This window comes from Symphalangus syndactylus, chromosome 14, assembly GCF_028878055.3.
Source record: "Symphalangus syndactylus isolate Jambi chromosome 14, NHGRI_mSymSyn1-v2.1_pri, whole genome shotgun sequence".
Taxonomy (NCBI): domain Eukaryota; kingdom Metazoa; phylum Chordata; class Mammalia; order Primates; family Hylobatidae; genus Symphalangus; species Symphalangus syndactylus.
Window position 1 is genome coordinate 43,608,160 of NC_072436.2, and position 16,902 is coordinate 43,625,061.

Below are 16,902 nucleotides of genomic sequence, written 5' to 3' on the forward strand. Positions count from 1 at the left end.
AATATTCTCTTCAGATGTGAATCCTGAGCCAGCTGGCCTCCTACCTACTTTGGATTCTGGTGGCCAGGGCAGCCAAAAGTAGATCAGTTGCTTTCCTCTTCAAAGAGGAGGCTGAAGTGTGTGACAATGGAGAGAAAAATTACTCCACTTCCCATTTAACTTCTGTTGAGAAAAGGAAATTCAGGAAGGGCATTAATCATGTTAACGTGAATATTGGAAATCTGTGGTAACGGCTCCCATCCAGCAGAGACACCATGGAAGGTTATGATGGATTTGACTCTCATGTCTGTTTCCACACATCTCCCTGCGTCCCACTGCACAAACGAATGAAATTATTATGGGTTTATGTTTTATATTTTCAATTATTAATTATGAAATAAGACACATAGACCAAAAGAACAGCGAGAAATCTAACAGACACTTATGTATGTACCAGGAAAGTTCAGAAGCTGTTAACATTTTGCCTTATTTAGTTAAATAGACATGACACTACAGATAGCTAAAACCCTTTGCCAGTTGCTATCCCTTTCTTTTTCCCTAGAGTAAAAATTGTAATCATATAATAAGTTGTAATCATACTTCTGAATTGGTTGTGTGTCATCATATTTTTATAATTTTAATTAATTATTTTTATTTATAATAAATAATTTCTATGAGTTAAATTTGGACATAAAATATTGTACACATCCTTTTGATTTTTTCACTTATATTTTAAAAGATTTATTAATTTAGTTAATATCTGGTTAATATATTTCACCATGTTTTGCCAAAATTACTTAATCCGAATCTAAACAGAAGGAGCAATCATTTAAGTCCAGAATGTGGAACATTCTACAAGGCAATTGGCCTGAACTCTTCAAAAAGGTTAATACCATGAAAAACCAAAAAAGGCCAGAGACTATTCTAGATGAAAAGAGGCTAAAGAGAAATACTTTGATTGGATCCTTTTTTTTAAAGCTATATGAGATACTCCTGAGACAGTTGAGGAAGTGTGACTGTTGATGATGTTTAGTGGGATTATGGTTACCGTGAGAGAGTCCTTCATGGATTTAGTTCATTTGTCCTAATCACTGTGTTGTGATTCATTATATGATAAACTCAGTTCCTTTCCTCTTTCCTTGGCTGACGTTTGTTACTTGCATTGTTAAAATTCTCAACAGATTTACTGTATTGCCTGATACATTATTTAGTGGAAAAGGACATAGAACAGCCAAAATAATTATAAAACTGATCAATTTTTGTAATCTTCTCAATTTTTGCTCACTATAACTTTGAGTCTGTTGATGGGTGCATACCAGTTCAGAAAAGTTTCCCCTGCTGGGTGAATTTTTCCTTTTAACATTATGAAATGCTATCTTTATTTCTAATATTGCTTTTTTGGTTAAACTTTAATTGGTCTGATACCAAGAGAATGTCCTCAATCTTAGGAGGTAGTGGCTGAAGTATGTAGTGGTAAAGTGTCACAGTGACCTTAACTTACATTCAAATGGCTCAATGAAATAGAGTATACTTATGTGTGTGTACATGCACATATGTATGTACGGAACACACACATGCACATATGTATATGCAGTGCATATACATGTGCCTATGCATATACAGGCCTTATACAAGCATTTGTGCATTGACAGGGCCTATAAACATGCCTATGCATGTAAGTACATATACACCCACATATGCTTACATTTGGGGAAGGGTACATGCAGCAAAACTGAGTTGAAAATTCAGCAAAATTAAGTTGGCAAATCTAGAAGAGGGTTCAAATGTATTTTTTGCACACTTTTTCAACTTTTCTATGGGTTTAAAATTCTCTAAAGAGAAAAACGAGAAAAATGTCTCATTCGTTTGTCGGACTACTTATATAATGCGATGCGGGTGGCCAATGCACGTGACATCCAGCTTCTGATTTCATAATCACAGTGAGAATTGTTCTCTTTCCTCTCATACCTATGCCAAGCAGGGGAACTGTATTCTGCAGTTCTTAGGGTGCACTTTCTTGGATTTGGTCTTTTCTCAGAACCCCCTCCTGTTGTCTTGGGATTTGTGTGCTGGCCCCCAGCCCCTCTGGCTGTCGGAATGAGAGCCCTCCCGTACCTCTGAGGAGATTTCATTTCCCTTTCATTTATCTGGATTTCCCTTACAGTTTTGCCAGTTCAGCAACATAGTTAAGAAGATATACTTTATACAATATTTTATCTAGCTTTCAAGAAAGACATTCTGCAGCTGTAGGGTTGCGGATGATATTTACTCTTCCATACTAATGATTCCATTTTTTGTTATGTCTAATCTATAGTTTGAAATATTAATGGCTATGTATTCGTACTCTGTTACCTGAAGTTGTAGGAGGTTTTACTATGCTGCTAATGCTTTCTGCTGATTCCTCCTGAGTGCGGTTTCCATTTTGGATGATGAGTGTACTTTCAGGAAGGGTGTTCCTCACAAACCTCTGCAGCCTGGTTGAGGGTTTCTCTCTCCAGAGAAGTTCTGAACCTGCCCCTGCCAGGTGGTCCAGAAATTACTAACTTGTGATTTATTTTTATGTTCATTTATTGTCTTGGTGGTTGGCAAATAGTTGCATACTTTGCTCTGTTGCTCAGGCCCACAGTTGCAAATCCCAAGGGGAGCTTCCCGTTCACCCACAGCCCAGGATGGCCCTGTCGAGCTTCTCCACTGTCTCCCTGATGATGAACAGTCCCCTCCAGAGCCCTTTGAAAAATCCAAGCTAGGATTAGGGCTGTGCAATTCTACCTCCCTTCCTTAGGCTCTCCTCTCCTGACCTTCCAGGAGTGAAAATGCAGCGATGGGCACTCACCATTCTCAGCAACCCTGCCTGCCATGCTGAAACTGCCTTTGCAAAATTAAAACTGAGGAAATTATGACAGTGAAAGAAATCAGAACTAACTGACTCCATCTTGCTTCTAACCTTTAAGCTGTCCTTGTTCATTCCTGGGCATAGGCTGAACTAACTTTGGGAAGGTATTTAGTTCATGGTTTGACTCTGAAAAAAAATTGATGACAGCCCTCTCCTGAAGAGACCCCCTTCTTGCCTGGAGACCAGTCTGCCTTTGCAGGACTAACAAATTAGCTACAGGATTAGAAATTAGTTTAGCGGGTCATTCAGCCTCTGGCTCCAAGAGTCTGAACCTCCCCAAATTGCTCCAGGGGATAACATCACTATTGTAAAACCTAAGATCAGTGCTTGAGATATTTTGCAGACTCTGCACTGGATGGATCAGCTGACACCACCCAGACCCTGGTAATCTGGCTCAACCAGCTCTGCCATTCCACCCAGCAACAAAAGACAGCAAGAAAAACTGACTTAGACCCCCTATGATTCCATCTTCAATCTGACCAATCAGCACTCTCCACTTCCCAAGCCCCTACCCTACCAATTTATCTTTTACAACTCTGATACCCGAATGCTGGGGAGACTGATTTGAGTATAAAAAAAACTCCAGTCTCCCACACAGCCGCTCTGCATGAATTACTCTTTCTCCATTGGAATTTCCATGTCTTGATAAATCAGCTCTGTCTAGGCAGCGGGCAAGGTGAACCCACTGGCGGTTCACCTTGGGCTGTAGACTCTTCTTTCAGGGCACCATGGAATGTCCTTTCCTTCCTCCATGCTCAGCTCCACATTTAAAAAGAAAAGCAGAGGTTGTATTTATCTAGAAATCCTTGTGTTTATATTGGGAGGGTTTTCAAGAAACCTGATTTGTTTAGTTATCAGAACTGAAAGTTTTTTAATCTATTATTTTTGGCTTAAGTAAAAAAGGTACTTATTCTGTAAATTGGCAGAAAAAATCTCCCTGGATACATGTTTTAAACTTTTTAAAGTTCTTACACCTAGACTGGAAATAAAAACATTTACCTAAAAAGCAAATATTGTCTTCATTAAAAAGCTAAGATAAACAGATTAAGTTTAGTAAAAACAATCTCAATGACATAGGAAAACAGTGATACTTAAGCAGACTTTGCTCTAGAAATCTACAAATAAATGAGTTTCAGCTTTCTGATTGCAGGAACCACATGCAGTCACCTTGATGCCACCATGCCTGGAGATAAGTGACACAGAGTGGGTGCTGTATTTCTGTTGTTGTTGAGTGACTTTGAACTTGCTTATCCACCTGTGAGATAGGAAGACATACTTTTCTTCTTGAGTTAGAGCTTGCTTCCTTCCTATCGCTAACCGATGGCACACGGTCATTATTGTTACTTGCAGATTCAGCCCCAGTCTGTACAAAATGAATTGGCTCATGGCCAGCTCCCCCATGCTTGGGGAAGGAGAGGGTTTCATGTTGGGCTCCAAGGGAGATCCAGGCCCTCTGCACCGGCCTCTACCACAGCCAAGCCTGTGGGGGAAGAGTGAGACAGGACTTGCCCAGAAAACTAGCATGTGAATGTTCCCTGCAGATGCCCGGTCCAGTCACCTGCCCTGGTGGATGGGATTGTGCCCTGTCAGGCTAGGGATGTATCTTCATTCCCAGGCTACACATTTTCTGTGTCCTCATGCACTTTTGCTGGGCTCCAAAACAAGGTGAAGGGCCCAGAAGCCAATACTGCTGCAGAGGCCCTTGTAGAGTGGTCTCAAGGAGATCACTGGGGGCCTGGCCCCTCCATGCTCATTACCAGTGCCCACCTGAGAAGGGGGCTAAGCTCTGAGGTTCTTACTCAGGTGTAGCCTCGATGGTGCAGAGGGGTCAGAGAAGAGGTCAGAGTAGAGTCCACTACCTGGGTGGTGCCAGGCACACAGGTGCTGTCTCCACTGCTCAAGTTCATGCCTCAGGGCCTCTAGCACATGGGGAGCCTTCAGTAAAATATCCACTTGTTACTGGGGTGAAGAGCAAAGCTTTCATGGAACCTGTGGGTCTGGTTAATCTGAGGTCCAGGTACTTGCAGAAGATCCCCCTTTTTCCTTTCCTATGTCCTTGGAATGTCATGACTATCTGGGCTGCAGCTCCAGGGTGCCTGGAACTCACTTCTTGTGCATTGCCCTCCTGTCGCCTGGGTATAGGGCTTTCTGAGGCCTGTCTGTGAATACAGACTGTGAGATCTGAGTGTCTGTAGTTGTGTAGCCTGAGCCCTTTGTGAGGATGGTAAGTTAAGAGGAGAAAATCCTTTGTGCAGCCAAAGGAAAGGCATGGAAGCCTCTGCTCAGGCCTTGCTCCCCACCCCTGCCCTGGAGCTGTAGCCTGCTTGCCAGGACCCCTGAACCTGCTGCCAGTTTGCTCCTCCGTTCTTTTCAAAACAATTTCCTGTGAACAGACAGTGAAAGGTGGCTCTGTAGTTAACACTCTTGGCCACAGAACCCAGGACTGGGCATGTCCTTGGTCTATGTGGGTGCCATTGAGAGGATCCTGGCCCTGTTTTAGTACAGACAAATTGAAATTGGGAGCATATGCCTTGAAAGTGGGTCAAGATGTCTCCCACCTGCAGGGAGGTTCGGAAGGACCTGGTAGTAGCTTGCTTAGAGTGAATTTAAGTTAATTTTTTAGGACAGAGTTTCCCTTTAATCTAATAAGGCCACCATAGACAGAGGCCTTGGGAAATTTGGGACTAAGGGCTGGATATACATTTTTTTTCCTCCTTCATATCTTTAAAAAAAATTTTTTTTCTCTTCTATGCTGGAGAAAGTGACTCTTTCCCTTTCTTCCCTAACCTTGCTATCTGTTCACCTTGAAGGAATCTAACCTGGGAATTCAGTGGGAAGATTTTTAGCCAGTACTCACAAGATTCCAAAAGAAAGTAGTTTTTCAAGACTTTGATCTTTGTTTTCTGTTTGTGGACTCTTAATGACTTTGCTTCCTTTAGTCTCTGCCTCTGGGATTGTTCATGAGTTCTGAAGCCCTGACATACAGAAGAGGGCCTGTGGAGAGGTTCTTGCATTAATCTTGCCCCTTTCTTCCCTTGATATAGGATCTGCTTAAGGCAAGTTAGCGATTGGGTTGCATCTAAGTGCTTAACGACTGAGGGAGGAGATCAAGGTAGTAACTAATGAAAGTCCTGGTGACGAGCTCCAGCCAATCACCCCAGCAGCACAGCCTGACCCTTGCTTCCAAACTGTTTTGTCCCATGACCACTTATTTCTTGGCAGTGGCAAACCACTTTGAAATTACAAGTTTGCAATTACAAGGGCCAGCATTAGAAGTCATATGCAGCATCACATTCCCTCTTGTACCTGTAGTTTACATCAGTAAATGAACAGGGAACTGTTTCTCAATGAAACCATATGTGTCCTCAGAATTCTCCTTAACATAGTTTTCCAGAGAGTCACTTTCAATTGAGAAGAATTGGCAAAAGATAAGACCTGTTAGTTATCCCTGGTTTATAGTGTACCCAGTGTTCTGGTGGAATTAAAATCAAAGGTTTAAAATGCCATAGAAGTCTTTTTTTGTTGTTGTTTAGTATTCCATTTTTTCATTTATTGATAATTGCAAACTAAACATTTTTATTTGGTTTTACGTGTTTGGTTTAGTTACCCTGATACTTCAAACAGTTCTCTTATAAAATGTCCTTGTGGGCAGGGCGCGGTGGCTCACATCTGTAATCCCAGCACCTTGGGAGGCCGAGGCGGGTGGATCTCGAGGTCAGGAGATTAAGATCATCCTGGCTAACACAGTGAAACCCTGTCTCTACTAAAAATACAAAAAATTAGCCGGGCGTGGTGGCGGGCGCCTGTAGTTCCAGCTACTCCGGAGGCTGAGGCAGGAGAATGGCGGGAACCCAGGAGGCGGAGCTTGTGTCACTGCACTCTAGCCTGGGTGACACAGCGAGACTCCATCTCGAAAAAAAAAAAAATTGTCCTTGTGGATACACTGCATGGTTATCTTGCACGTTTGCTAAAATCACTACCTGTTTTTATTTATTTCACAAAGTTACACCTACTTTTATCCTAATGTTATTCTGCATGTTTTTGTCCTACTTGCATTTCAAATGAGATTTAAATATGTTTTATTATATTAATGAGGCTTAATATGAAGCCTCATGAATATTAATGGCTTAACATTAATGATAGTAATTGTTAATTTTTTTTTCTTTTTTTTATTATACTTTAGGTTTTAGGGTACATGTGCACAATGTGCAGGTTTGTTACATATATATCCATGTCCCATGTTGATTTCCTGCACCCATTAACTCGTCATTTGTCATTAGGTATATCTCCTAATGCTGTCCCTCCCCCTCCCCCAACCCCACAACAGTCCCCGGAGTGTGATGTTCCCCTTCCTGTGTCCATGAGTTCTCATTGTTCAGTTCCCACCTATGAGTGAGAACATGCGGTGTTTGGTTTTTTGTCCTTGCGATAGTTTACTGAGAATGATGTTTTCCAGTTTCATCCATGTCCCTACAAAGGACATGAACTCATCATTTTTTATGGCTGCATAGTATTCCATGGTGTATATGTGCCACATTTTCTTAATCCACTCTATCGTTGTTGGACATTTGGGTTGGTTCCAAGTCTTTGCTATTGTGAATAGCGCCGCAATAAACATACGTGTGCATGTGTCTTTATAGCAGCATGATTTATAGTCCTTTGGGTATATACCCAGTAATGGGATGGCTGGGTCAAATGGTATTTCTAGTTCTAGATCCCTGAGGAATCGCCACACTGACTTCCACAATGGTTGAACTAGTTTACAGTCCCACCAACAGTGTAAAAGTGTTCCTATTTCTCCACATCCTCTCCAGCACCTGTTGTTTCCTGCTTTTTTAATGATGGCCATTCTAACTGGTGTGAGATGGTATCTCACTGTGGTTTTGATTTGCATTTCTCTGATGGCCAGTGATGATGAGCATTTCTTCATGTGTTTTTTGGCTGCATAAATGTCTTCTTTTGAGAAGTGTCTGTTCATGTCCTTTGCCCACTTTTTGATGGGGTTGTTTGTTTTTTTCTTGTAAATTTGTTTGAGTTCATTGTAGATTCTGGATATTAGCCCTTTGTCAGATGAGTAGGTTGCAAAAATTTTCTCCCATTCTGTAGGTTGCCTGTTCACTCTGATGGTAGTTTCTTTTGCTGTGCAGAAGCTCTTTAGTTTAATTAGACCCCATTTGTCAATTTTGGCTTTTGTTGCCATTGCTTTTGGTGTTTTAGACATGAAGTCCTTGCCCACGCCTATGTCCTGAATGGTATTGCCTAGGTTTTCTTGTAGGATTTTAATGGTTTTAGGTCTAACATTTAAGTCTTTAATCCATCTTGAATTAATTTTTGTATAAGGTGTAAGGAAGGGATCCAGTTTCAGCTTTCTACATATGGCTAGCCAGTTTTCCCAGCACCATTTATTAAATAGGGAATCCTTTCCCCATTTCTTGTTTTTGTCAGGTTTGTCAAAGATAAGATAGTTGTAGATATGCGGCATCATTTCTGAGGGCTCTGTTCTGTTCCATTGATCTATGTCTCTGTTGTGGTACCAGTACCATGCTGTTTTGGTTACTGTAGCCTTGTAGTATAGTTTGAAGTCAGGTAGCGTGATGCCTCCAGCTTTGTTCTTTTGGCTTAGGATTGACTTGGTGATGCGGGCTCTTTTTTGGTTCCATATGAACTTTAAAGTAGTTTTTTCCAATTCTGTGAAGAAAGTCATTGGTAGCTTGATGGGGATGGCATTGAATCTATAAATTACCTTGGGCAATATGGCCATTTTCACAATATTGATTCTTCCAACCCATGAGCATGGAATGTTCTTCCATTTGTTTGTATCCTCTTTTATTTCATTGAGCAGTGGTTTGTAGTTCTTGTTGAAGAGGTCCTTCACATCCCTTGTAAGTTGGATTCCTAGGTATTTTATTCTCTTTGAAGCAATTGCGAATGGGAGTTCACTCATGATTTGGCTCTCTTTTTGTCTGTGATTGGTGTACAAGAATGCTTGTGATTTTTGTACATTGATTTTGTATCCTGAGACTTTGCTGAAGTTGCTAATCAGCTTAAGGAGATTTTGGGCTGAGACAATGGGGTTTTCTAGGTATACAATCATGTCATCTGCAAACAGGGACAATTTGACTTCCTCTTTTCCTAATTGAATACCCTTTATTTCCTTCTCCTGCCTGATTGCTGTGGCCAGAACTTCCAGCACTATGTTGAATAGGAGTGGTGAGAGAGGGCATCCCTGTCTTGTGCCAGTTTTCAGAGGGAATGCTTCCAGTTTTTGCCCATTCAGTATGATATTGGCTGTGTGTTTGTCATAGATAGCTCTTATTATTTTGAGATACGTCCCATCAATACCTAATTTATTGAAAGTTTTTAGCATGAAGGGTTGTTGAATTTTGTCAAAGGCCTTTTCTGCATCTGTTGAGATAATCATGTGGTTTTTGTCTTTGGTTCTGTTTATATGCTGGATTACATTTATTGATTTGCGTATGTTGAACCAGCTTTGCATCCCAGGGATGAAGCCCACTTGATTATGGTGGATAAGCTTTTTGATGTGCTGCTGGATTCTGTTTGCTAGTATTTTGAGGATTTTTGCATCAATGTTCATCAAGGATATTGGTCTGAAATTCTCTTTTTTGGTTATGTCTCTGCCAGGCTTTGGTATCAGGACGATGCTGGCTTCATAAAATGTGTTAGGGAGGATTCCCTCTTTTTCTATCGATTGGAATAGTTTCAGAAGGAATGGTACCAGTTCCTCCTTGTACCTCTGGTAGAATTTGGCTTTGAATCCATCAGGTCCTGGACTCTTTTTGGTTGGTAAGCTATTGATTATTGCCACAATTTCAGAACCTGTTATTGGTGTATTCAGAGATTCACCTTCTTCCTGGTTTAGTCTTGGGAGAGTGTATTTGTCGAGGAATTTATCCATTTCTTCTAGATTTTCTAGTTTATTTGCATAGAGGTGTTTGTAGTATTCTCTGATGGTAGATTGTATTTCTGTGGGATCGGTGGTGATATCCCCTTTTTCATTTTTTATTGCATGTATTTGATTCTTCTCTCTTTTCTTCTTTATTAGTCTTGCTAGCTGTCTATCAATTTTGTTGATCTTTTCAAAAAACCAGCTCCTGGATTCATTAATTTTTTGAAGGGTTATTTGTGTCTCTATTTCCTTCAGTTCTGCTCTGATTTAATTATTTCTAGCCTTCTGCTAGCTTTTGAATGTGTTTGCTCTTGCTTTTCTAGTTCTTTTAATTGTGATGTTAGGGTGTCAATTTTGGATCTTTCCTGCTTTCTCTTGTGGGCATTTAGTGCTATAAATTTCCCTCTACACACTGCTTTGAACGTGTCCCAGAGATTCTGGTATGTTGTGTCTTTGTTCTCGTTGGTTTCAAACAACATCTCTATTTCTGCCTTCACTTCGTTATTTACCCAGTAGTCATTCAGGAGCAGGTTGTTCAGTTTCCATGTAGTTGAGCGGTTTTGAGTGAGTTTCTTAATCCTGAGTTCTAGTTTGATTGCACTGTGGTCTGAGAGACAGTTTGTTATAATTTCTATTCTTTTACATTTGCTGAGGAGAGGTTTACTTCCAACTATGTGGTCAATTTTGGAATAGGTGTGGTGTGGTGCTGAAAAAAAGTATATTCTGTTGATTTGGGGTGGAGAGTTCTGTAGATGTCTATTAGGTCCACTTTGTGTAGAGCTGAGTTCAATCCCTGGATATCCTTGTTAACTTTCTGTCTCATTGATCTGTCTAATGTTAACAGTGGGGTGTTAAAATCTCCCATTATTATTGTGTGGGAGTTTAAGTCCCTTTGTAGGTCACTCAGGACTTGCTTTATGAATCTGGGTGCTCCTGTGTTGGGGGTGCATATATATTTAGGATAGTTAGCTCTTCTTGTTGAATTGATCCCTTTACCATTATATAATGGCCTTCTTTGTCTCTTTTGATCTTTGCTGGTTTAAAATCTATTTTATCAGAGACTAGGATTGCAACCCCTGCCTTTTTTTTTGTTTTCCATTTGCTTGATAGATCTTCCTCCATCCCTTTATTTTGAGTCTGTGTGTGTCTCTGCACGTGAGATGGGTTTCCTGAATACAGCACAATGATGGGTCCTGACTCCTTATCCAGTTTGCCAGTCTGTGTCTTTTAATTGGAGCATTTAGCCCATTTACATTTAACGTTAATATTGTTATGTGTGAATCTGATCCTGACATTATGATGTTAGTTGGTTATTTTGCTCGTTAGTTGATGCAGTTTCTTCCTAGCCTCGATGGTCTTTACAATTTGGCATGTTTTTGCAGGGGCTGGTACCGGTTGTTCCTTTCCATGTTTAGTGCTTCCTTCAGGAGCTCTTTTAGGGCAGGCCTGGTGGTGACAAAATCACTCAGCATTTGCTTGTCTGTAAAGTATTTTATTTCTCCTTCACCTATGAAGCTTAGTTTGGCTGGATATGAAATTCTGGGTTGAAAATTCTTTTCTTTAAGAATGTTGAATATCGGCCCCCACTCTCTTCTGGCTTGTAGAGTTTCTGCCGAGAGATCAGCTGTTAGTCTGATGGGCTTCCCTTTGTGGGTAACCTGACCTTTCTCTCTGGCTGCCCTTAACATTTTTTCCTTCATTTCAACTTTGGTGAATCTGACGATTATGTGTCTTTGAGTTGCTCTTCTCGAGGAGTATCTTTGTGGCATTCTCTGTATTTCCTGAATGTGAATGTTGGCCTGCCTTGCTAGATTGGGGAAGTTCTCCTGGATAATATCTTGCAGAGTTTTTTCCAACTTGGTTCCATTCTCCCCGTCATTTTCAGGTACACCAATCAGACGTAGGTTTGGTCTTTTCACATAGTCCCAAATTTCTTGGAGGCTTTGTTCATTTCTTTTTATTCTTTTTTCTCTAAACTTCCCTTCTGGCTTCATTTCATTCATTTCATCTTCCATCAGCGATACCCTTTCTTCCCGTTGATCGCATCTGCTACTGAGGCTTCTGCAATCTTCGCGTAGTTCTCGAAACTTGGCTTTCAGCTCCATCAGCTCCTTTAAGCCCTTCTCTCCGTTGGTTATTCTAGTTATCCATTCTTCTAATTTTTTTTCAAAGTTTTTAACTTCTTTGCTATTGTTTTGAATTTCCTCCCGTAGCTCAGAGTAGTTTGATCGTCTGAAGGCTTCTTCTCTCAACTTGTCAAAGTCATCCTCCATCCAGCTTTGTTCCGTTGCTGGTGAGGAACTGCGTTCCTTTGGAGGAGGAGAGGTGCTCTGCTTTTTAGAGTTTCCAGTTTTTCTGCTCTGTTTTTTCCCCATCTTTGTGGTTTTATCTACTTTTGGTCTTTGATGATGGTGATGTACAGATGGGTTTTTGGTGTGGATGTCCTTTCTGTTTGTTAGTTTTCCTTCTACCAGACAGTACCCTCAGCTGCAGGTCTGTTGGGGTTTACTAGAGGTCCACTCCAGACCCTGTTTGGCTGGGTTTCAGCAGCGGTGGCTGCAGAACAGCGGATTTTCGTAAGACCACAAATTCAGCTGTCTGATAGTTCCTCTGGAAGTTTTGTCTCAGAGGAGTACCCGGCTGAGTGAGGTGTCAGTCTGTCCCTACCGGGGGGGGTGCCTCCCAGTAAGGCAGCTCAGGGGTGAGGGACCCACTTTAGGAGGCAGTCTGTCTGTTCTCAGATCTCCAGCTGTGTGCTGGAAGAACCACTACTCTCTTCAAAGCTGTCAGTCAGATAGGGACATTTAAGTCTGTGGAGGTTCCTGCTGACTTTTTGTTTGTCTGTGCCCTGCCCCCAGAGGTGGAGCCTACAGAGGCAGGCAGGCCTCCTTGAGCTGTGGTGGGCTCCACCCAGTTCGAGCTTCCTGGCTGCTTTGTTTACCTAAGCAAGCCTGGGCAATGGCGGGCTCCCCTCCCCCAGCCTCGCTGCCACCTTGCAGCTTGATCTCAGACTGCTGTGCTAGCAATCAGCGAGACTCCGTGGGCATAGGACCCTCCGAGCCAAGTGCGGGACACAATCTCCTAGTGTGCCATTTTCCAGGCCCGTTGGAAAAGCGCAGTATTAGGGTGGGACTGACCCGATATTCCAGGTGCCATCTATTACCCCTTTCTTTGACCAGGAAAGGGAACTCCCTGACCCCTTGCGCTTCCCGAGTGAGGCAATGCCTCGCCCTGCTTCAGCTCCCGCACAGTGCACCGCACCAACTGTCCTGCACCCACTGTTTGGCACTCCCTAGTGAGATGAAACCGGTACCTCAAGCAGAAATGCAGAAATCACCTGTCTTCTGTGTTGCTCGGGCTGGGAGCTGGAGACCGGAGCTGTTCCTATTCGGCCATCTTGGCTCCACCTCCAGGTGATCTTTACAGATTAACATCAGCTAATAAATACAGAAAAGATGATAGAAGCAAAAGTATTACAAAGCGAGGCTAAAAACTTTTGTATAAAATGTTGACAGGAAACAGTATATTCACACCATTTTAAAGTATCTGTCTACAGATTACGAAGGTGAAAGTATTCCTTCATAATGAAGCAAACTGGGGGTGATCACCTTCACCAGGTCTTCTAAATTAGAATTCCTGATTTCAGGACCATGTGGCATTATGTGGCCGCTGCTGTGATCCCATCAGATATCAATAGCCTGAACTGTGGAGTATTCCAGTAAGGATGTTTGTGTTAGCCCATTATGGGTTCCTATAAAGGAATATTTAAGGCTAAACAATTTATACAAAAAAGAGGTTTATTTGACTCATAGTTCTGCAGGCTGTGTAAGAAGCATGGTGCCAGCATGTGCTTCTGGCAGGGGCCTCAGGAAGCCTTCAGTCATGATAGAAGATGAAGGGGAGCTGGCCTCTCACACAACAAGAACTGGAGAAAGGGTAGGAGTGGTTCCAGGCTCTATTAGACAACCTGCTTTCATATGAACTTACTTATTAATATGGGGAGGGCACCAAGCCATTCATGAAGGATCTGCCCCATGACTCAAATATCTCTCACCAGGCCCTGCGTTCAACACTGGGGATCAAATGTCAACATAAATTTTGGAGGGGACAAATATCAAAGCCAAATCAAAGTTTAACTTCAACTTAAGCATGAAGGAATAATAAGATACATCCAGAATGTAGAATGTTCTATGAGACAACTGGCCTGGATTCTTCAAAAGATTCAATATCATGGAGACATAAACAAAAGGAAGCAAGATGGTTTGGGCTTGGAGGACTGTTCTCAATTAAAAGAGACTAGAAAGACTCCACCAAACGCAATGCAAACTTTTAATGGATCATGAATCGGGGAAAAAAAGGCTTTATGTATTAGCCTTTTCTTTGAATTGCTATAAAGAAATACCTGAGGCTGGGTAATTTATAAAGAAAAGAGGTTTAATGGGCTAATGATTCTCTAGACAGTACAAGAAGCATGGTGCCAGCATATGCTTCTACTGACGGCCTCAGGAAACTGCCATTCATGGCAGAAGGTGAAGAGGGAGCAGGCATTTCAGATGGTGACAGCAGGAGCAAGAGAGAGAGGAAGATGATGACACACATTTTTAAACAATCAGATCTTACATGAACTCACTCATTAACAAAGGGATGGTACTAAGCAATTCGTGAGGGATCTGCCTCCATGATCCCAACACCCCCTACCAGTCTCCACCTCCAATATTGGAAGTCACTTTTCAACATGGTATTTAGAGGGGACAAACATTCAAACCAACATTCAAACCATATCACTTTGGAAGATATTATTGAGACGGGGAAAATGGAACACAGATGGTATATTTTCTGGTGTTATAATAAGACAGAAGAATGCCATTATTCTTAGGAGATAGCAAGTAAAGTGTGTATGGGTGAATGTCACAGTTGACATCAAGTTACACAGAGATGGCTCAGTGAAATAGAATATATTTACATATGTGTACATGCACGTATGCTTATACAGTGTCTGCACATGCATATATGCATATGCAGTGCTTATACATGCACATATATATATGTAGCACATATAACTGAACATATACATATGAACCTATGCATACATATAAGGTACATATACACATGCATATCTAGTGCATATACATGTACATATGGACATATGCATATATATGGCCTGTACCTGCACACATGCTTATACATGCACACATGCTTATACATGCACATATGGATGCACAGTGCATAGGAATGCACATATAAAGTGACTACACCTGCACCTATACATACACAGTATGCTTTCATGCACCTATGCATATTCATTGCATAAACAACATGTCCTGTATAAGCACCTATGCATAAAAGGGTGTATATATGCTTATACATTCTGTATATGTATATAGAACCCATACACGCACCTATGCATAAACAGTGCCTATCCATGCACCTATATATAAACAGGGTCTATAAATGCACCTGTGCATATATAGGCCATATGGATGTGCCTATGCATAAACAGTGCCTATACAAGCGCCTATGCATAGACAGAGCTTATAGATGTGCCTGGGCTTATAGGGACCTATACATGCACCTATGCTTATTTTGGGCTTATAAATATACCTATGCATTTACGTGGCCTATATATATGTCTATGCCTATACAGGGCCCATACATGTGAATATGCTAACATAGGGCCTATACATGCTCCTATGCTTATACAGGGCCTATACGTGCTCGTATGCATACACAGTGCCTATGCATGTACCTATGCATATATGGGACCCATACATGCAACTATGCATATAGAGTACACATACGTGCACCTGTGCATACATAGTACATATACATGCACACATGCTTACATGCAGAGGGGAAGGAACATGCAGCAAAATACAAGTAGGTGAATCTAGGAGAGTATTCACATGTATTCTTTGAACTGCTTGTCGACTTTTCTGCAGGTTTAAAATTGTCTTAAAAAACATGAGAGAAAAAAAGACTCATTCATTTGTCAGAATGATGTGAATGTGGATGGCCAACACACAATAGCCAGCTTATGGTTTCATAATCTCAGCAAGAATTGTTCTCCTCCCTCCCATACCCATGCCAGTAGGGGAGCTGTGTTCTGCCCCTCTTGTCAGGGTGTGCTTTTCCTGGATTTGTTCTCTTTCAGAACCCTGCTCTTGTGGTCTTTGGCTTTGCGTCATGGCCACAGCCCATCTGGCTGTCAGAAGGAGAGCACTCCCATCCGCTGGGGAGTTTTCATTTTCCTTTCATTTATCTGGATTTCCCTTACAGTTTTGCTAGTTCAGCAACACATTTGAGAGGACAAGATTTAGAAAAAAAATTATCTGGCTTTTAAGAAAGACGTCCTGCACAATGAGAACACATGGACACAGGGAGGGGAACATCACACACCAGGGCCTATTGGGGGCTGGGAAGCTGGGGGAGGGATAGCATTAGGAGAAATACCTAATGTGAATGACGAGTTGATGGGTGCAGCAAACCAACACGGCACATGTATACCTATGTAACAAACCTGCACATTCTGCACATGTATCCCAGAAATTAAAGTAGAAAAAAAAAAAAGTCTTTCCATAGTTAAAGGCTTGTTGAGGGTATTTACTCTTCCATACTCATTATTCTCTTTTTGGTTATGTCTAACCTATATTATAAAATATTAATGGCTTATATGTCCATACTCTGTTAACTGAAGTTCTAGGAGGTCTTACTATGCTACAAATTACTTCTGCTGATTTTTTCTGAGTGGGGTTTTAATTTTGGATGATGAGTGCACTTTCTAGGAGAATGTTTGTCACAATCCTCTGTAGACTGGTTGAGGGCTTCTCTCTCCAGAAAGGTTCTCAACCTGCTCCTACCAAGTGGTCTAAGAACACTACTAACTTGTGACTTATTTTCGCGTTCATTTATTGGGATTGCTGGGCCTTACAGGTCATATAATTTGGCTTGTTTCACAGGCCCACACTTAAAAACCCCAAGGGGAGTCTTTTGTTTACCCGCGGCCCAGGATGGCCCTGTCGAGCTTCTCCAGGGTCTCCCTGATGGAGACCAGTTCTTTCCATAGATGTTTGAAGAATCCAAGCTTGTATTAGGGCTATTCAATTCCACCTCTCCTCATTGCAGT

At 41.6% G+C, this 16,902-nt stretch overlaps 1 protein-coding gene and 1 pseudogene across 1 annotated transcript in view; one reads left to right on the top strand and one right to left on the bottom strand.

Annotated features, from left to right (window-relative positions):
- The window catches only part of LOC129463210 (RNA/RNP complex-1-interacting phosphatase-like), a 133,897-nt pseudogene that overhangs the window by 47,074 nt on the left and 69,921 nt on the right, over window positions 1–16,902 (top strand).
- Window positions 1–16,902, bottom strand: part of SULT1C3 (sulfotransferase family 1C member 3) — a 94,246-nt gene that overhangs the window by 15,028 nt on the left and 62,316 nt on the right. The window lies entirely within an intron of this gene.